Consider the following 23,009-nt stretch of genomic DNA (forward strand, 5'->3'; position numbering starts at 1 on the left):
TGTTAACTTTTCAGGTACAAAATGTTTTTATTTAAATACCATAACTAAACAGTGTTTACCCTAAGCCTAGTTACACTTTCTGTGGTACATGATCAGTGCTATGATTTTCCTGTTTCGTTTTAGGCATAAATATTTGAAGATTATTTAAAAAATGGGAGATTTCCCTAGACATATTTTTCCTCTGTAATGTGATTCACTGAAACCTGCTCTCTTCAGTAATCTTAAATCTTTCTTCCTTTCCTTTAATATTACATGATTGCTGTGAACTGTGACTGGGGTAAGCATTGTTCGTTTATATCTATTGCATTTCAAATTGAAAAAGTGAAGCTATGGGAACTCACCCTTAAGTGGGGGAGTGGAGGGGAATCGTAATGGTAGTGTCTCTAGAATCCTCAAACAATGAAGTGTTCATGGATGCTCTTTTTGCAATTTTTCAGGGCATGCCAGCAGGAATAGTTTTAGTTTAATTTTAGCTCAATGAATGGGCAACAATTTACCAAAAATACGGATAGTTTTGGTATTAAAAGAAGAATAGTTTCTTCATGTAGATGGGAATGGTACAGTTTCTATAAAATTATTTTTTATGATTCTAAGTGAAAAAGAAAGACCTGACATATGAGGAGTCAGCTGTTATGAGGTTCTATTTTAAGTCTTTCTTGCCTTGATTTTTCTAATCTTTGTATTCTTGTTCATCACCTTCAATTTTCCGTACTTTCAAAGGCCTTTAATCCAAACCTTTGTTCATTTTTAGATGTTTAATTATTATTCCTTTCCCTTATTAAGTTTCATTTTCTCAAGACACACCTTATAAAAGAGAGTAATTAGTGAAATAGTTTTAGAAGTAAATGAAAGATCTTAGTTCTCTGCACATATTCCTTTCATCTTTTATCCTCTTCTTTAACCTGTTCTAAACAAAAAAGAATATCCTATGCTGCTTTTTGTAGATTGTCTTTCAACAGCTGTACTTAATTTTAAATAATGTTCTAAATCTTGTATGTGAAAGGCATAGACAGTGGTCTGTGCTAGTTATTTATATGCAGAGCTTGAAAGGCTGAACACAGGTAGCATTTGACTGGGGATAAGAATAACTACAGGTGATTTCACATATTTCTCTAAAATGGGTTTGAACTGTTTTTTTCAAAGAGTAAAGATATAAATCAGCTCTTTCTTTTCAGTGGGGCTGTAAATGCTGCTCATGTCAAGGTGATGCAGAACACTTGCAGAGTGACTTGGAGAATGTCTGTTTATGACACAGTTCTATGAAGGATATCTCTATATCCTTCATAGGGTATATATACTGTGTATAAAGTATATCAGTGGTGTGACCATAGTTTATGACTGACTGCCTACAGAGTTACACTGGTTAACTTGATCCATTGTTTCACTTAGTCCAGACAGTTTATAAAACTGGCTTCTAAACCAAGGAAAGTACATTCATCCAGCAGACATAGTTGTAGATGTGATTTAGTTTTTCACTTGCTTGTTTTAGTACATGAATTAGAAATACTTAGCAAACATAAAAACATAGAAAGATGCAATGAGTCAAACCAAATAGCCAGATTTGCATTTTTTGTCTGGCAAAAGTATCATTTGCCTAGACAAGACTGTAAAAATACAGCAAGTGTTTGAGAGCAACTTTCATCAGTCTGTGAGTTGAAGACTTGCTGAATTGTAAGAGGTATCTTTGTACCACTAACATTTAAATGGATCATTTCATCCATGATTTAGGCTATTTTTTTCAAAATTGTTCTTGCTTTTTTTCATTTGCATAGCCGTGATGTCATCATCGAGTGAATAAAGATGAGAATAAAAACATAAAAGATAAGTCCTTTTCTTTCCAGTTTCTTGTCCGATTATTTCATTTGATAGTCATCAGTGTTGTCATATTACCAGAAACATCCATATTTGCATTTTCCATGCCATTTATGATAAGCTAGTATTCTATCTGTTTTAATTTCTTTTCCAGTTTGGAGAAATGCAGCTTAAGCACTACTCTGTACTCAGTTTTTTCCTTGTTCAGGTGCAGCTATATCCTCCCCATCTTGCTCAATGCCTTTTCAATTCTTCTATAACATTTGTAAGCTGGTTCAAACACTAGGACTAGTTTTTAAAGTATACCTGCATTTATAGAGTAGCAGAATGATGTCTGCAGTTTTGCTCTCCACTTTTTCCTTAACAATTCCTAGCACTCAAAATTATTTACTGAACTTTTCATAGAAATATCTCTTAGAACACCATTATGTCTTTCCTAAGTGTTTTAAGTTCATTCAAAGCTCATTGTTGTGCATTAGGATCTTATTTCCACAAACATTGCTTATATTTTTCAACATTTAATTTAATTTTATTTCCCAGCTACTCAGTCTCATAAGATTCCTGGATAATTTTTAATTTTTACTAACCCAAAAAACTAAGCAGCTACACCAAAGTTTCACGTTGCTCAGGGGAAAGGATGACTATAGCACAGTACCTCAGAAAAAAATTCTTAGCAAATTGGCTCCATTCTCAGTGGCTATTTCCTCTCTAGGCTCAAGGTGTCTACAGAATCCTTTTGGCAATGCATTCATTTGGTCGAAGTTTCCAGTATTATGTGAAAGCTATTTCAGCAGTGCTTAAGGAAAAGTGCTATGAAAAGCCAATGGATTAGACTCCCACAAAAAATGTCACTAGTATACAACTTCTTCATTCATTTTACCACAGCTGAACACCAATTGTTCAATTTTTCACAGGCTTCTGTTGAAGGTGTAGTTGGATGTTGTATTTCACGAGTTTCTCACCCACAGCCTCATTCCTCTTAATAAATGCTCATTCTTCTCTTATGAGCAACCAGAAGGATTATAACACTTGATACAGAAAGCAGTCATTTGGGTTAATTGAAAATTAATGATAAGAATATGCTAGGACCTACTCTAATTATGTCCTAGCAACTTTTTAGATTTAAAGATGATGTTCATAAACAATAGTTCCCTCTTCTTTAAAATGGCCAGTTATTTTCAAATCATGAAATAGAGTGGTTTTCCCATCCTTTTTTTAAATAGCGGTATGTTTGAGAACAGCCCATTTGTAACAGAAGCTTAAAACTTGAGCTAGTTTAGTTCGAAATCTGTCACTTTTTCTAAGCCATAAATTTTATTTTCTCTCTCTCAAAAACACCTATTTCTTTCCATTTCTTCCATCTGTGCGAATTCCATCTCTGCAATAATGATCACAGGAATCCCAACTGATATCAGCATGCTGCCATGCTACCAAGGGTTATTTAGGGCCAATGTCATTAATTAGTGATCTGGTTGGATATGCTGATTTGGTGGTAAGGACTTCTCTCAGCTTCTCCTGAGGGCTATTTCTTAAAAATGCTGCCTACTTCTTTTCACAATTTTATGATTTTTTTCTTCCTTTTTTATCATACAGCATGAGGAGATTCGGTAACTAAGCACTTCAGCTCCTAATTAATTTCATCCATTATATTTGAATGATGCAGTAGTACAGGATTATAGGGTAGTTTTTCTGCTAAAAGATCGTACAGGAACTGTGTTTGTCTCAGGAGACCTAACTCCTGGCACTCACTCTTTGGCTGATGGTAGTTGCTGTGTATCTGAGCTGAAAAGCTTTTAGTTTAACAGGCTGGAGGCCTGATCCTGCTTATATTGAATAAAAAAGGGTTGTCTTCACTGTGTGATGTGAGATGTCCTGAGTGTATGGGAGATAGAAAGCTAGAAAATAACAGGTCTTAAAATAAAAGACCACCTGTTGCTAGCAAAATCAGTATGACCAAAATGTACACAGATATTTTAAATACCAAAATTCATGCAATTTAAAATTATTGGAAAGCTCCCAAAATAGCTTCCACTTTTTCCATCCTTGTTGTTATGGCTTGAAAAATTTTAAAAATAATTTATGATATTCTGCAACAATAGAGAAATGTGAACGAGAAACAATAGCAAACCAGAAATAAATGTTTGAATAATAACAGGTGTAGTTTTCAAATATCCAGCTCCCCTAGGTGAATGAGGTTTGTCTCACTAGTAAATATGGAGGGTTTTGGTTGCTTTACAGACAGTCTTCAGCACCTATTCTTCCTGGCAATATTTTCCTTTTAGCATCTCAGTCTGCCAGCTGGAAGAAATTTCCCTCTCTCTCTTTCCACCCCCAGTGCCAGCTGTGGGGCTTTCACAGATCACTGCTTTCAAAGACAGATCCATTTTAAGGTGGCAGTGTCAAACTTAGCTGTTTATCCTCATGAGCATTTCATATTAAACTACCATACACAGGAGAGGAAGGTCTATTTCTGTTTCTGGAGGCAAGGACCAATAGTTCAAGATTTTGAAGCCAGGGAGCATTTGTCGTTGTTCAGCAAGGAGAAGACAAAGGGAAGAAGCATCCACTACTTGTAAACCAGTGCACAATCCCCTCAGGACTCACAGTTAAAATGTTCTCAGTGGTAGATTGTTAATGATAAACAGTAAGAGCTTTCCTGATTGGAAAAGTGTGGCTCTTCATTTCCTGCAAATCACCTGATCCTCAGAAAATTACCATCCCTTTAAAAATGCTGTACCTTGAAAATGAGAATTTACATCATTAGGTAATCCATCAGTTGTGATACTGTCCCACTCCCATCTGTTCACCTGAGCGTGGTGGCCCAGTGCTTTTACCTTCATATTGGCAAATAGTCCTGGCATAAGAGTGAAGGAAAAGGGGGCTGGTGGAGGCAGAGGAGCAGGCCCTGGGGCAGGTCAGAGGTAAAGGATCAATTCAAAGGGCCTTTTCAAACCTTGTAGGTAAGTTGTGCTAACACTGTATCACTGGAGAAGTGGTTGATTGGGATTGGTGGTTGGGTGTAAAAATAAGGTGTCCAGGGTAAAAAATAGGGTAAGCCTTCTGTAGATATGTTATTTCCTGTGATTTGAAATGGACTACAGTGGAAAATAGTTCCTTGGCATCATGTGTAGTAGCAGAACTGCACATATTGTCAATGAAACATGCAGTGCAATGATCATGGCTCCTCCTGTGATACAGCCGAGTTTTTGTATCCAGCTTTTTATGTGGCCATAATTAGCATGTCAGTCCTAACGACAAAGCTGATCCTTGAAGGTCAGAAAAGACAGAGAATCACATTTTGACAGCCTCTATTTCTGTAGGGTGCTAGGAAGGAGAACTTAGCATATTCCTTAACAAAGCTGGGACTTTCTTATCTCTTCAAAGATTCAAGGAGGGAGTGAGGCAATTACTCCTTCACAGAGGCTACAGCAGCAGCAATCACCTTCATCTGATGTGAGAGCTGCACATCAGGCAGCAGAATTTAAAAATAGCATGCCTGTCTCCCCCTGCACACTAATGCTGTCACTGTTCTGGTGAAGAAAATCTCTGTAAATTCCCCTGAAAGCTGTCCCTTTGCCTCGACCTGCAAACTGTTTTGAATGGCCAGCATGGTGGCATAAGGTGTCCAGAGCTTGTCAGGAAAGCTGGCTCAGTGTGCAGCCATTTTGCAAAACCAAGCTTAGTTGTGACAATAAAAATAAAGAAAAACCAGTGATATTTCTCCCCTTTTCTTAGTCTTACACTATTTGCAGCAGAACTACAGTGTTTACAGCTAGCATTTGAGTACAACATTGTGCAAATGACTTCATACTTCAGGTTCAGAGAGATTAAATACTTCTACCATGACAAGTTTGCTCAGTCCTTGGAATTGTAAATTTGTTATTTCTACTCACAGAGAAATATTCTGAGCTAGTGACAACTGATGTGAGATCATAGAGCTCTGATATTTGTTCATTTTTGTCAGCCAAGAAAGTGATCATCTGATGGTTAAGAAATACTGCTAAACGGGTGGCTGGCTGATGTGATTTGGGCAAGTCCCACTTACTTGTTATGTGTAACTGTTGACTTGTCCTTGCTGTGTGAGACCTCTAGCCCAATGCAGTCAGCCTCTCAGCCTGTGATGTGCCAGGTCCTGGGAGGCCTGGAGCGGGAAGGAGGTTGCAGCTCTGCAAAGTGTCTGGAACTGTGCTGCCTGGTGGGCTCCCACACTTGAGGGGGTCCCAATAAAAGGCAAGCTGTCTTGTCTTCCTGTGGCTGAATGCAGTTGTCTCTGAAGGGAATCAATCAGTCTGATTCTCAAAGTTGTAGAAAAAGAGAATTGAAGACTTCACTTAACCCATACCCCTATCAAAGCAGGGAATCATGCCTTTATCATCCCTGACACAAATTTACCTCTCACATTTTTATAAAAATCTCCGCAGATTTCCATGACCTTTCCAAACAATATATTCTGGTGGTACACCATCTTTATCAGTAGATTTTATTCTAATCTGAATCTTTCCCACTGTTGGAACGGTCTGTCCAGGGAAGGATTTAAAAGATCTGTAGGTATGGCACTTAGGGACACACTTTAGAAGTGGACTTGACGCTGCTCCTAATGATTGGACTCAATGATTATAAAGGTCTTTTCCAACCTAAACAATTCTATTTTCTACAATTCATAATTATTTTACATTATCTTTCTAGCCCACAGGTAGCCACAGATCACCTGTGCATAGAGAAACTAAGTTTCAATTCACAAATTGCTAAGTTTTAGAATAAGACAAGCTATTAAAAAACTTTTTCTCTGAGCAAAAAGAACTGATACGCAATTGAAAGAAACAATAACAATCCATAGGTTTTATTAACCACCATTTCTTTCCCAAATTCTTAATGGTTCTAAATATGAAAAAAGAAGTATATAAATAAACTTCTGCATCTTTAAATTTCAAATGTATCAATATGATACATTTAAGTTTTTCCAAAAATTATTCAAATCTCATTGCATCAAGTCCGTATACATCTTTTTGTTTGTAGGTGATGAATAGAACTATTAAATCAGGATTATGAAGCAATTAGAATAACTTGTTTTTTCATGTTTTAGCCTATTGTATTTTCACCTCTTATGATAGAGGTCTATAAAAAAATTTCTCTCAAATCTCATGTCTTCTTAAAAAGTTACTGCTAGTAATTAATAAGTAACTCTTACTTTTTGAATTCACAGTGTTTCTTAGATTCTGCCATTCTTTCACTTTCTTTGCTTTACAAAGAACATCAGTAGCAAAAAATGTTTCCTAAAATATCAGATTATTACTCTTCATGAACAGTGTCACAATAAGTTCAAAACACATAGAGTTTTATTTCAGCTGCTAAGCTTAGCATAATTTTGGTGCTTAATCGTAAAAAAAAAAGTTGATGCTTTAAATACGACAAATGAGGCATATATTTAAAACTTCTACAACTGTAAGAATAAAACTTAGTTCTTTCTAACTATTCATAGATAATTCTGCATATGAAAAAGATCCTTGCTACTGGTGAGCCACCCTCATGTAAGGGGTACTGAACCTCCCTTAGTAGATCATAATTTTGGGGGTTTTTCCTGAAGTGCTTATTCACACTGATTCTATGTGTCAGATCAAGAGTCTGAAAGAAGGTTGTAACAATGTTTATTGAAGTGATGTTTGCACTGTAAGTTCTCCCACAGCCGACGTAGTTCATAAAATGATGACCGAAGAGCATTAAACTGATAGTCAGACATGTAGCTTAATGAAATAATGCAGTGCACTATGGCAGCAATATATCTGAATTACTGCAGGTTCCATTTACAACTCCAATATTATCACCAGACGTAATGGTGCTGTTATTCCTTGGTATATTATTGCTATGGTACAGTGTGTGCTGTTTCCTGTCTTCATCCTGAGCGCTGACTGAAGATCTGCATATTTTTTCACAAAGCAGTTTCTAACTTAAGATTTATTTTTTATTCATTTTATCACTCCTTGAGATCCACATGAGATGGTTTCATGAAGTCTAAACAAGACAAGGCTTTAACTACAGTCTTCATTTTTCTTGTCTCATATATAGACACAGACTAACACTGTAACTACAGAATTAGGAATTCCCTCTATGCTTCTGTCTAGAATAGTTTTTTATGGGTTTATAATTTCTTATTATATCCCTTTAACCCTAACTATCTGGATTTTGGTGGCAATAAATATTTCTAGTTTATCTTATTCAGTTTGTGGGTCTGGTTTGGTTTTTTTTATAGATGCATAATAAAAAGCTTTGAGCTCTGGAAGTCCCATGTTATATATAAGCATGTACTGACAACAAGCATTTTTATAGGGTAGACATTTTTCTTAGCAAGACTATGTCATCCACTAAAATATTACTGTCTTTGTTTTTCATTATTACTGTACTGTAATGGTATGTGCTTGGTTTGAAATCTGATAGATCCTTAAATTAATCTCAACGTATTCTGCACTGTTGCTTTGCACTAGGCATGACAGTGGGAGATATAGTTCTTTTAATACCATATGTGCCAATGTATTCTTGATCCAGATAGAAACAGGTGGAAAATATTATAACAGTTGCAGCCCTAGCTTACAGGTTTTTAAAGTATAAGTTAGGGGCTTGGTTTGAATTTGCAAATTATTCAAAATCCTACACCTCAAACATTCTGCAGTTGAGAGGAAAGGTTGAATGTTTGTAAAATGTGTTATTAAATGTGTTATTTGAACAGATGTAGAAATTTTGCACTTTCAGATTCCTGAAAAATTAGTAGAAAAGCTATGTTTGCAGAAGACACACAATGGTTTATGTAAAGAACTGTAGATATGTTCTTTGGCCATGATGCATCCTCCTTTTACCTCAAGGAATGTTTCCTACAGCAACTATCTTATTGCAGAGTGTATTCTGTAACTATGGGTTCCTTCGTCTATATAATAATTGTGTAGTTAATTATTTTTAACTTATCATCACTGAAGTAAATCCAGGTTAAGCAACTGCTCTTTGAAGCAGAGATGATAGGTTTTTTTATCTGAAGTTATTCTTGTGTTCTGGTCTACAGTGCCACCAGGCAAGCAACTGAGTCAGCCCAGGTCAGGGCACAGCTGCAGCTGGAGCAGGACCACACAGCTGGAAGTAGTGAGAGTGGAAAAAGGAACAAATGTACTGGGGAAAGAGAAATAAGGAGTGCCTTTGGCACTCTCCATTGATTATTTGAAAGGGGAATTATATTTATGTCTGAATGAGTCCAGAGAATCAAGAATCATAGGACATTTCAGGTCACACACATCCTAAAATAGTAGAGGTGTCTCATGCAGACTACATGGGGGGCTTAGCATAGTTACTGTGGGGTGAGAAAAGAAGAAAATGAACCCCAAATAGTCTCAAAGAAATACAGCGTGAATTTTTTTGTTTGTTTGTTTCAAAGAGCATTTTAAGACTAAGAAAGTAGGAAGGTATAGAGAAAAAGAGCCGAATTATGTTTATACTTGGGCTTATTTTTTATTTCAGCTGCACCTTTTGATATGCCTGTGATTATTTGTAACTGAAGGCAATTGATCGATTAGTTCATTTTATTTGTAGCAGTCACTACTATGGGGCCCTGTAATTGGGCAAAGGCCAGGAGCCAACATTTTAGGATGTTCAAGACCTTATTATGGTACAGTGAATCACAGATAATTTCATGCTTCTTATTATGCCAGTTTTATTTTCCTGTTCTTTCTTATACTTTTCCTACTTCACTTTAAAATAAATAATTTACTCAGACTGTTAGAAATGGCCCTAAAAACCCAACGAGAATGATGTATGATAGCTTTACTCTTCTTTTGCATTTATAGCAGATAAACATCTCTTCTGTTTGTTTTTAAATAAAAGAGAAAAATCAACTGAAAACATGTAGATTTATATTAATGGTAGCAGTAACTCATCAGCAGGGCATATTGTCTGAAATCTTTTTCCTGTCTTAAATAGAAATATTCTAAGTTTCTCTGACAGTGTGGGCAAGAAGGAGGAAAATGATTTATTAACTACTCCAACTAAAATCAAACTTGATTTAAATTTTTGAGGAAATACCTTTTCATTTTCATAGTCCAGTCAAGAGTCTTCAAATCCCACTGTTCGTTATTTGAGTTTATATTGCTGGGATACCAGGCAGCAGGGACTTTTCATTTCAAGAATTTAGTTGTTCTTAAGTGTGCTGAGAATAGAGAGGAGATTCATGAAGATGAGCACAGAATAACATCAGAAGGAAAAGAGTTTGTCGTGGCTTTTTTAAACAACATATGAATTATGCTCCCTTCCCAGACCAGAATCATGACCACAATACATTTTCTAAAACCATTTTTGTTTTCCATAGGACTGGAGAAAAATCTCATTTTGTCTGTCACAGTGAATGGATGATGACAGTACACTGATTTCTATGCCTAGAAAGATTAATGATGCTTCAAGAGAGATCTTTTACATTCATCATTCAAGGGAGATTTCCGTCACATTCCTAATGAATATTTTGGGATCCAAGGACCTGGGAATAGATACCATCACACAGGTTAGACTCTACACAATAAATGTCCAAGCATTTATTCTAAAAGGATGGAAGTATAAATCCAGCGGGGACATGAGGATAGCTGACATGTGCATGGAGGAAAAACACAAACCAGCTACTTCATCACATAGCACCACCTTTTCTTACTGTTGCAAGGTGTATCTGTGTTGACTAACTGTTTTAAGCTTTCTGATTGAGACTGAAACATTTTCAGCTTTTTTTACTACTTTTACATACTTTTAAGAATTATTACACACACAAATATTTCATTTCATTCAGTTTCTTCTTGGTTAGACACATACATTTTTTTCTCCTTTGTTCTCCTCTCACTCATCCCTCAGTGGAGTCCTTACATAAACAACTCTCTTTATCAGTTGCAAATTTATGTTCTTTTGTATTTTTCCAAATTGTGCATTTTAAAAAAGTGGTTTTGTTCAAAAAGAAAAAAAATTCAACATCTGTCATGTTCCTTGCAATTGTGGATAAGGTCAAGTAAGTAATTCAGCATCTTTTTTACATATATATTTTATAAAATGGATACTTCCGTCCAGAAGTCAAATAGCTTCTTTTTTTATTCTCTAAAGATATATATTTTTTTTGATACCTAAAAAAAACCCCACACCTGTGATTGCTCCTTTTTCCTCCTTGGGGGATTGTTTTGTTTTATTATACTGTTATGATAGCAACCAACAAAATTCCATATAATTTGGGGAGATAAAATGTGTGTTCTTTATGAGGCTGGTTTTGTTTCCATCAGCTGAGGGAAAACAACCATTTTAAAAGCTCAAGTCCTACAAGAAATAAATAATCACATTGTAGGTAAACGCTGTTGCTGTCTATATAGGTAGGCTATAACACAGAGTAGTATAGTTACAGGATCTGACAAAGAACATAATAATGTACAATTTGTGGTTCATCATCATAAACTCCCATGTGGGAGCTTATAATTAGATGAAAAGAAAACCATTTGATATAATTCACTTTGTATTTAGGAGGTCATGAGCATCTCTTGCTAATAGACTAGGCTCAACATCAGATACATAAGTAAATAGAAATGCTTCAAAACTCAATTTCTATTTTACTTCTCTTATAGTGTAAAAAAAAATATTGGAGTCTTATATAGTACAAATTTTTATCAGACTATTTTTTTTATTTAAATGCAATAATTTTCCAGTGTATTTCCTATCAGTTATAACTATCTTGGATAGCACTCAGACTGTAAAATAAATGTAGCAAATTATATGTTTGTGTGCTGAGTTTAGAATTTAAAACTATATCACTGCATGATTTTTTGGAAAACCAAAGTGGAGAATTTTCACTGTTACTGAAAGACTTTGGAGTGAATTGGCAGTATGGATTGTTACATTTGTGAGGAATTAGAATGAAACTGGTAAACTAAAACATCAAGCTAAGGTAAAGAAAATTTGAGGTTATTAGTATGAACTGAAAATTATAAATATTGACCCAACAATGAGTTTAACCATTGAGCTTATCAAGATATTCTATTAGTATTCTATTAGTATTTAATTAAGTACTCTTAATTAATTAGTATTCTATTAGTATTTAATTCTATTAGTATTTAATTAAGAAAAAAACTCAATAGAAATAAGGAAAACCATATCTAATTCTTGAAGATGTGGCATCAGAAATTTGAAGCACTTACAAATGTTTTTAACATGCTACTAGTAATGACTGAAAAAATGTCTTATAATGATGTGATTTAGGGTATTAAATTATGGCACTGGATAATCTTAAAAGGCAGACTGTACTGTATTAAAAACAAAAAAACCCACAGGATTTTAAAGGAAGGAGTGAGAATTTGCACACTGGTGCCTCATTTCTCACAAAAGACATGAAAAATTCCAAGTAGAAGAATGCCAGTTCTTAACATATTCAGCAGCATCTCACAGTAGCCTATGGGACCATGTTCATTCACTAGAAAGGTTTGTTCTGTTCTATGATCTTTGAAAAGCTGTTCCACAAAAGCAGAAATGTGACATACAATAGCCCAATACATTTTAAGATGTTGGGGTTTTTTTGCTATTCCTGTCCCTGCATTATTATAAATGACCTATGATTCCTTTAAGCCATATGTTACCCTGAAAGTGGTAGCATATGCAAGTTTCAAAATTAACAGTATGCAGCTTTGTAACAATTAACCATCTGCTTATAGTGCTGGTAGGAACTGATAGCATCTTCATGGAAGTCAGGAAAATATCAGAATAGCTTATTTGCCAAGCCTTAGTCATGAGTTATCCTACGCTGTAATTCGTAGTCCCCTGAGAGCAGCGAGAGGCAAAACTGCATCAAAGCTGCAAACTGAATTCTCCCTAAATATTTATCTTATATACTGTTAGTGATGGATCAAGCACGTCCAGGAGCAGATGTCACACAAAAGAAGTGGATTAAAGAAATAACCATGAGGGGATAGAGTTGACAAAGACCAAAAATTTCCTGGATCTGGAACAGGTACTAATTTGGTTGTAGCTTCATCTGAGTGGGGACACATGATAAAGGATAACTGTACAGCATCCCTTTTAACCACAGTCCCTTCATCTTTTCCTACAATGTATTTATGCAGTACATCTGAAAAACTTCGGGAGTTTTGGCAGTTTTATTATTGTCAGTAGCATGAATACAGGCTTCATGTCATTATACAGTGATGTGTGTAAAAAGAGAGCTTAAAAACTCCTGCTGTGGCTCTGCCTCATGGCCATTTCTGGATAAGTGTGGCCAGAAGCTAGGATTGCATTTGTGCAGACGGTATCAAATGAGGGAGAGGGAGTTTGCATCATCTTCCTCAGCAATAATTGAGCTTGTCACAGTAAGATCATAGAAGTTTATTTAGTTCTGTAGCTTAGCATATGATGAAAACCCTAGTGTTTTCCTGGAATGTTACTTTAAGCATTAATATTTGATTCTAAAGAGATTTTCAAGATCTGCCTGACTAAAAATGCACATGAGGTAGTGATCAAAGAAACATTCATTTCCCTTTCCTTTCTTTCCTGAAAGAAACCCTTCTGTTAAATTTAAATAATCTCTAGACTCCTTATTGTGTTGCAGGAGAAAACACTTTCAGATCCAAGTAAAAAATTGAAGTCCTATTGGTTTCTATCTCAAAACATACCATTTTTTTTATGTGGAGGAAAGAGAAATAGCGTAGAATGAAGATATTAGGAAGCTGAGTCCCAGGAAAGTCATACTTTGGTGTGATCTAATTTCAGTTTTGAAAGCTCACATGTTAAAATAGTTTAATTACAGTCTTTGAAATACAACATTAAGTAGGAGGTGGTGGTCCTGCCCTTGCTTTTACTCTAATACCTGTCTCCTGCGTCCATCTATTATATCCCTAATTTTGAGGAGCTAGAAAACCTGTACTGTTAACAAGAAATAAGATAGCTGCCCACTAAACAGTTCCTTACTAACAGTTCCCTGAAGTGAATCCATAATTTCACTTTCCTGAGCCAGTGTAGAGAAAAGTATCACTGTATCATGTAGTACAACAAAAAGGAAAACTCCATGTCACGAAAAGCCGGAAATTTCCCAAAACTGTTCACCATTTTAATTGCTACAGGATATTCAAAATTAGACGTCTTTGTCAGTCATATCTGCAGAAAATTCTCTTCCACATTATTTCCTCTTCCAGTTTGCTCTGTGCATCCTAATCCTGGGAACCTTGCTTATTCCAGGATGAAATCTTTATCTGATTCTTAAGAAAACTTCAGGTGACTGTATTCACTGTACCTGTTTAGCAGACTTGGTGATTCCTTTCTTTGAGAATGTGTCACCAACTTTGTACATACAAAATGTCTTTGCTTAAGACAAACTGTTGTTCAAGCTCTAATCAGTCATATATCTCAAATGCATATTCTGATAATACAGGACTGGAAATTTTGTAGATGCACAAAATTGTTAGGTCTGAGCAACAAAGAAAATCTTTGGTTATAAATTATGTATGCTTAATTTGACAAGGTACTTTCATAGTGAGAAAAACTTCTGCCATGCAGTAATCTGGTTGCTCTGCTGGGCCTCATCATGCGTCCAGAAGAACAGCTTGATGGCACCGAAAATAAGCAAAGCTTTTAATAATTCTTCCTACAAAAATGATCTCATGGAAATTTAATGCGTATAAAGTATATTGGAAGAGAAGTTCTACATCAGCATGTAGATTTCAAAAGAGAAACACGGCTATTAAATAGTACATCAGAAGTAGTGCGAGATGAAAAGTTATAATTTGATCACATAATCTTCTTTCAAAAGTAAGATATAAATGTATAAAGGTTAGATGAGAAAGAAATGTAGAGGTGAACGGAAAGAGAAAGGCTAAATCAAAAGAGAGTATGTTGGAACTAAATTAGTCTTTAAGAATAAGATAGTAAAAGGGCCTGCCACCTGTAGACAGGAAGGAAAAAATGGGGAACCAAGTGAAAAATAGTTTATCAGTAGATGCGAAGGAAGGAAGCCAGCTAAAATAAAAGCAATAATTTTATCCAGGGTGGACATGGTAAGAGTTATATTTAAAGAAGAAAATTAGAAAAAATAAAATAAAATAAAAAAAAAGAAATTAAAAAAAAAAAAAAGAAAAATGGGTTAGAGGCTTGACATTTGATCCACGGGGAGGGATGTAGAAAACTTCAATGAGAAATTACTTTGGTTTTGGATGCATATTTGTTGCTGTCCTTGTTGAAGGCCAGACACAGAAAATTTAGCTATCCACAGACAAAGGAGTACAGCTAAGAAAGTCTCTTAATTAGGACTATGCTTCATACATGAACATAAGAAGACCCATCTTTTAGCCCTGCATAAAATACCATTACTGCAGGTAAGACAGTGACTGTGCACCCCAACTCAGTTTGCAGTGTAAAGTGAGCTAATGCCTTGGTGACAGCAGTAAATTATTACTGCCCAAGAGCAGTAATAAAGCATTCATTACCCTCTTTGGTAGCAAAAGAGAACCCATTTCATACATGGAGGCAAGGATCTGTTGTTAGTACAATTATGTTTTAACAATCCAAATTAATTTATGCAAAAAAAGCTTTGTTGATAATATAATTGTTATTATCTAAGAAAACTTCCTACTGTCTGTCCTTTTCTTCCTTTGAATTTTTCAGTGTTCCTCTGGCTTCCCAGATGGTACTGTAGTAGAGAGACTCCCAATGGGCATCAGCATCCCAAGTCCTTCTCTGGATAAAGGATGATGCTCATGATGAGGTTTTTTTCCTCAGTCTCCAATCCATCTAAGGGCTCTGTTTATTTGTTTCTCATGACAGTCTGCTTCTGTCATGTCAGTCTACAGCTAAAGATTAAAAATGGCAAAAGTTCCTCTCCCACCTTCAGTTAACCCGAAGGGCTACTGTTTGCATTGCAGGGACTACTAGGCCTGTTGACCCTTCCCTTGCCCATGAGATTCTCTGAGCTGAATTCCACCTGGAGCAGACACTGGTTATGTGGCCAGTGGCAACATGTAACCAATATAGAACCAGCTCAGACCCAGGCAAACTCAGACAAGTCCTGAGGTCTTGTTTTGTCAGGTTGGCACAAATCCTGTTTCTGGGATATATGGGGGAAAGCAAGTGAGAAAAAAATCATATCTTGGAGATTATCTCTGCCTTTGTAATACTTCAGACAAAAGTACATGCCATTGAGTAAGGCTGTTGTATTAGTGGTAGTCTAAGGTGGTTTTAGAAGCTAAGGTGAAACATTTAATCAGTAGTAAGAATCAACATTTGTGTTTTAATTCCTGTAAGAAGTTACAAAGTGGTTACTATGCAGGTTGGCTTCACAAGACCTAATGTATATGTACATGCTGTGGTGTTCTTTGTTAATAGTTCTTTTTCTAATATTAATTTTTAATACTTACAATTGTCCAAATAATCATTATGCTGAAGGGTTGTGGGGCTTTTTAAAGGCTTGTTCACTTTATCTGCTTGCATAAAAACGTATGTGTCTATAACACAAGTAAAAATATTTTCATATTGCATCCTATTCCTTACATCTCTTGTGTCTTTAATTCTGCTATATCTAAACTTAGTACCATGTCATCCAAGTAGCCCTATTGTCCTTTGGGAAAGACGTTAGGTGAAATGTCAGTTAGGATTCTGTGGTCTGATTTCCAAAAAGTGACAAATGAATGAGTAAATAATAGATGAATAGTAATTAACAGGCAATTCTGTGAACAATGGAAAAAATTGATGGCATTGTGTCATATATTATTACTCACCACATTTCCTGTGATAAATTTAATAATCTAGAGGCAAGCACAATAATATTAATATGCTGCTTAGCATCTAGCAATAGCAAAGATGCTTGATAGCCAGTAAAGGCATAGGTTTTTTCCCAATATAGGTGTAAGCTTGTATCTCTCTTCTCCTGTTTGGGTTTCACAAAACTTGTAGTACCTCAGCTATATTAGAAACTTGAGCCCTCTTCAATATTGACTGCTGTGGAGTCACAAAGATTTAGTGTTAATAAAGACAAATCAATCAAATGATTGAAAATAAGAAAATTATGCTGGGCTAGTGATGATAATTTCAATATACAGCTCCTTTAAAAATCATCTAGATTTGTGAAACGTTTTTTCTGCATAGATCAAAGAATTTGGTGATAGTCCTTCTAATACTTCTAATAGCACTTGTCTAGAGAAAAGTGAGACTCCTAGCTGAGTGTAGTGAAAGAAAAGAAAAGCTACCTCTGAAAAGAACAGTATGATACTTATAGCTGCAGTTGCAACCAAAAATAAAAAGAGAGAAGAAAGAACTGTAACCTTTTGATATAAAGATTTGAAAGGGGTTTTAGTATTGAGAAAGAAGACTAGCCCCAGGAAAAAAAAAAAAAAAAAAGAAAAATTAGTTCATCAGAGGTTCAAGGTGCTTATAAAATGGAAGCACTGCAATAATATTTTGCATCTGACAGTAATTTCAATAGTAGTCACAATAATATTTTGAAACCAAACTTGATAAACGTGAAGCAAAGAGCTAATGGCATTATTGTATTTAGAGATTTTATTATTCATTCTTCAAGGTTTGTTGCTTTTACAGGAGCACTTCCTTCATCTCAGAGTTCTCTCATAAAATCATCTGAGAAGAGTCTGCAGTGAGTTTTATTTGGATCTTCTAAAATATTTTTCTGTATTAATGCTGGGGTAGCATGTGGGTCATTTTACCCACATCTCAGTATACATCTGAGTTGAACAGCAGTACAGTAAAATCCTTGCAGTTATGAAACATAAAGTACCAAAAATCAATTCAGTTATGTGCAATATATGTTGATATATTCAAATATCCATTGATCAAAGCATTACAAGAATCCATTTTTGATTGGATATGCTAACATTTATGTCAACAGAAAGTCGGTAGATCAAACAATAAAATTCTACATGTTGTGAGAATAGTATACACTAATTTCTTCCTCAAAACCCATTTGCCTATTCAATTAGAATAATTTCTGTATTAATCGGCATGATCACTTACTGTTTGGAGGGTTTTTTATCCTGACATGGACAGCTAACTGCATGCTCCTTTCATTGTGATCCACATAATTTCTTTTTAATATATACTATAAAACATAAAATTATAGTAGATTTTGTTCGGTTAAGATTTAAGCACTGCAATGGCCCTTAGAAATTTTTAAGTTGAAAATATTGAGGAGAAAGGCTTCACAAAAGAGAATCTTAAACTGTGCAATGTTCAGAAATGTAATAATTAAATTTGGTAATTAAGTAGTTAGAGAAAAAGGTAGTCTTGAAAGTTCTGCGTAAAGAATAAATCTGAATGGTCATTGGTGAAGTAAAATACAGTAATTTAAGAATGATGAACTAATAACACTGAAATGAAACAAACAGCAAATGGTATTTGTCTATGTTTATGCTAACTCTGTCATTCAGTATTTACAATTAATTAATGATAAATAGCACAGGATATACAAGGAAAAGTTTACAGCAAGAAGTATTACAATATTCCAAGAAAATATAAGTCACATCTGCTGTTATCATAGGATTGAAGGTTAGTTTGTGTTGATCATGGAATTCAATCTCCTCCAAAATTATGAACTACGGTTTGATCTGTGATAATAAATTGAAATCCATTCTTCTACATGCTGTAAAAACACTCTGCTAGGTTTGTCTCAGACTACTTTGTCATCTAAGTAATGAAAGTAAGGAAGTCCATGGAGCAGCTCATCACAAAACAAGAAATACAGGCAATTCACTTTTGCCCAGCCACATACCCTCTTTTGTAAGGACAGTTGACATAGAGGTCTTATTCAAAGCTCATCAAAACCAATGAGAGCACTTACATTGTCTCTAAGTGTCTGCCAAAGCACTTGCTAAATCAAAGCTCACAGCACAACAGCAGGCTTTAGTCTTACTTTAATTTCAGTAGCAGTTAGGAAAGGCTCAACATTGTAAACACTAGTATCCAAGGCAGTGGTAATAACACACATATAAATATATCTGTGTGTTTATACTTATTGTACTTTTTCTAGATGGAATAGGTTTTTAAACTACTGAAAGACAGAAATATAATAGAATTCCCACGTACCATTTAACACATGCATAATGTATTATTTGAAAAACTGGTCTGTTTCTTTCGAATTCTAAATAGGACTCTTTAATGTTTGATTTTGAGGGTATTTTGGGGAGAAAAGGTGCATTGGTCAGATAGCCTTGTATTCTCACTGCTGAATGAGTGTCCTGATACAGAGGAGTCTCTGATGAGCATTGAGGTCTCCGAGTGGCCATGTGTAGTTAGGCCCTGGCAAAGACAATGTTATCTCAGATGAATGATGAACATGCATGAGCACGGTTTCGGAAGTTGTTCTCGTGACTCTCATTGGCTCAGATATTCATATCAAATCAGAGATTGCCTTTTGTATTTTGGTCATAATTTACCAGTGGATGAAAGGGAAGGAGTGCATGCTTAGTGCATGACATAGGTGCTCTTATGCTCTGATGCAGCATGCATTAGGACAAACCTACTTTCTTAGGAAAAACCTATCTTTCTCACAGCAGCATGTTAAACGGTGCAAAGACCAGGCATCATTACCTATGCAGTTCTGTCACAATGCTAATATTTAATGTGACTGGTTATGTTCAAAGATCACCCATCCATCATCAGTAAATAATGTAAAGAAGGCTAATGGATAGTATCAAATGCCACATAACAAAGGAAGCAAAGCCACAAGCAAGCCAGTGTGCATCAAGCTTTACAAGAAGGAGCAGAAGCCTCAAGACTAGGCAGCTCTGGATTTGCTTTAAGCCTCTGTGACATAGCTGAACTGGGGAACTATGTGATAGGCCTTGTGGTGAGATCTGGATGTAGATGCCAGCTGGAAAGCTTTATTGTGGATAAGTGAAAGCCAACATCATTCAAATTGACGTACTTCTGTCTGTTCTTAAGCAGTCAATAAGTACTTAGTCAAGAAAAAACAAGCAGGCAAGATTTTCATTAGTTTAATGGATTGTGTTTTCTCCACTGTCTTTCATGCTTACAGTATGGTAATAAGGTACAGAACAGTAATGTTGAAGAGACCTCTAAAAGCTCCTCTAGTACCTCTTGTGACAGCTGCTTCTTTGTCTTCTCTGATATATATTTCTCTGATGCAACAATAGAGCTCACCATTGATGCAGGGGCACCACCACCTCCCCAGGTCACCTGTTCCAGGACTTCACTGGCCTTACCATTGGGCAGTTTCGCTGAGGTCTCTTCTGGATTTTTTTTGCTCCAATTTAATTCTTTGCCTGCCCACTACTTGAGTGTAATACAGACTGCTCTCCTAGCTTTGTGGAAGTCTGTTTTGCAAGCAAAAAATGTTGTCGTGTCCCTTAGTCTTTTCTTCTTTAAGCTAAATACTGACAAATAATTTTTTCTTCCGGGTAAATCGTGTTTTCTGGACCTCTGATTATTCTCATTGCTATCCACTAGTTCCTCTCCAGTCAATGTCCCCGTTCTTTCTTGCCTCCTTTCCCCTTTCTCTCCCTTTGCCATTTGCTGGTTTTGAATTTTAGTTGGTAATGAAGGATCCAAGCATTGAAACTGAAAGAATCATTATGCATCTCTTGGAAGCTCTCTTTCATTTATACCCACATGTGGGGTGTTTTGTTTTATCATGGCATTGGTGACTCAGATTTCAGTTGTGGTCTCCCTGACTCTTCCAGCTCACCCTGGAGAACCATAGAGCTTTGCATTGATACCTACTCAGCAATGTGTAGGATTGGCATGTTATTTTGTTTTTCTGAAGCTTAATTTGTAGTGAACTTTTAAATCAGTGAAGTTATAGGGTTTGTGCATAGCTAACACGGTGCACATGTGAAAGAAATTTATCAAAGCATTGAGCCTTTCTGAGCACCCGAATTAAAATCACATTGTGCTGGGGCCCGGTGCACAAAAGCAAGTACTCAATTTGAGAGGCCTGGGAATTGTTAGAGAGATTTTCACATTTCCTTGTTGCCCCTGTTATTAAAAGTTATTAAAAGCAATTGGAAACTGAAGTCATCATACTTACTGCAGAGCTATCATTTACTGAATTTCAGTTCTTTCTGGGCAGCGTCATAAAACAAGGAATTAGAACAAGCTCCTTGAAGTTCAAGCGTTTCTCTCCTCTGTCACACAAGTGCTCCAGATGACCATTGAGCTGGGCTGGTGGAAGTGTGGTGGGAGAAGTTTTCAGAATATTGTTTTACCCTTCTGTTATTCATGCTGAACACTGTAACCGAAATGCCATTCACTGTGCTGTCAGACTGGGGCTGCCAGAACAGAAAGACAGACAGATGCTATTAGGCAGTGCAGAATTACCAGAAGGAAAGACATTTCTTGTCAAATAAAATAGACCACATATTAGCTGATAAAGCAAAATAAAATGAATTAGAAATGTGCATAAGCTAAAAATATAAGTATCTACATACACATGTGTATCTAAATACATAGCTATATATGCATATATGTGCATACCTGCTACAAATACATATTTTTGTATGCATACATACCTACACACATTTATATATTGGAATCCATTGAGCTAGCAGTGATTTATTTTGGATTCTTGTCTTGTCTGCCTTGTTTCGGAAGGTGGTAATAGTCCATACAGAAATTAAATGAGACACAAGACCCTTATTTTGACAAGGAATTACTACATTTTGGCTTTGATTCCTTTGCCATTTTGTAAGGTTTCCTAAATAGATAAGCAGAGACCTATGACAATTTATCTCTCCTTTGTATTTATACACCACCTCTCTCCTTTTTAATTCTCATCTCTCTCTGACTAAAAAAATCCCACACTTCACAAAAAAAAAACAAAAACAAAAACAAAAAACCCAGAGGTAAAAGTGAGATAAGGCAGATAAAAGGTAGTAGGGGGGGAAGTTACTTGGAGGCTAGATGCAGAATTCAAGAAGAAAATAAACACTTTTTAAACAAATGTTTAAAGGAATGCTGAGTTTTATCAGTGAGAACTTCCTAGTCACCAGCTTATTCCCTTACACACCTGGAGCCACATGGCCAAATCTTTTAATTTGTTTCAAATTTAGTCTGAGCCCATTATCAACTTTCTTCACAGCTGAATCCTAGCAAGTGGTCACATCTGTAATAACAATCGATTCTGTGAATCTTGAAGTGCAGTGACCCAAGCATGGAGCAGCTAGGACAATAATTGTCCAGCAAACATTAATTGAACAGTATGCCATATATTAATTGCCAGTTAAGCATCATTCAAGTAACCATATTTTTAGTTGTTCTGTATTAAATGCATATTTTCATGTTTCGCTCATTGCACCCCTTAATTAAAAATTTTGTTTTCTAATACTTTTATAAATAACAGTATCATGTTTTAGCTGTTAGATTTTGCCACTTTAATGGGCAGGAAGTGTACAGAAAAATATATCTATTATGTTCCATCTTTATTCTTTATTGTAGCACATAGGAGAAAATATTCTCTCCTCCAAAGGACTTGATCTTTTGCTTTCACCTATCTGAAAAACTTCAGTGATGCAGAGATTTTTTCAGTCTGGTGGAACTCATCTGGTGTCAGAAGCACCCCATAATTCATTGTGCAGATATTAGTGTCATCTTCCCTGTAACATAGAGGGAACTAGTGCCTCATCTGAAATGTCCTGAAATTCCACTTGCAGAAAACCCATTGTGAATGGCTGGCTGTAGGGATTGCAGAGAAAAAGAATTCTGATCCCTTTAATTATCAATATAAGTTGTGCATATGTGTGTTCTGCCTCTGCCCTTTCCCCAGAAGAAAATATTGATTTTGCCTGCAGTGTTTTCTCCCCACAATGGCAAGTTTTGGCTCCATTTCTCACTAGCTGAAGCAACAGTGTTCATTTTGAGATCACCTCTACATCAGAAGTAAATGCTATATTGAAAGAATAATGCAAAGAGCAAATTTCCTTACTAGGTTCTAAGAAAATACTGCATCACAACAACCTGAGCATTTCTATAAAAACTATTAGCTTGCAAAAACAAAATATCAACTTATAATATTCTAGTAGATAATTATTGTTTGGCATCTTGTGTAATACAGCATAGCATCTTCCAGCAAGATGCTGGCTTAAATGTTCCTTTCATTCTTTTTATTATGTTGTCAGTCAAAATTTTAAATAAACATCTGGCCTGCTACTGGAACTATAGACATGAGCTTTACTTATACTTTTTCTCAGATCATTTATGTT

At 35.7% G+C, this 23,009-nt stretch overlaps 1 protein-coding gene across 2 annotated transcripts in view; it reads left to right on the forward strand.

Annotated features, from left to right (window-relative positions):
* The window catches only part of CNTNAP2 (contactin associated protein-like 2), a 1,033,702-nt gene that overhangs the window by 798,389 nt on the left and 212,304 nt on the right, over positions 1–23,009 (forward strand). The gene's annotated exons all lie outside the window — the stretch shown is intronic.

Source organism: Lepidothrix coronata, unplaced genomic scaffold (assembly GCF_001604755.1).
Source record: "Lepidothrix coronata isolate B3197 unplaced genomic scaffold, Lepidothrix_coronata-1.0 Scaffold3, whole genome shotgun sequence".
Classification (NCBI taxonomy): Eukaryota; Metazoa; Chordata; class Aves; order Passeriformes; family Pipridae; genus Lepidothrix; species Lepidothrix coronata.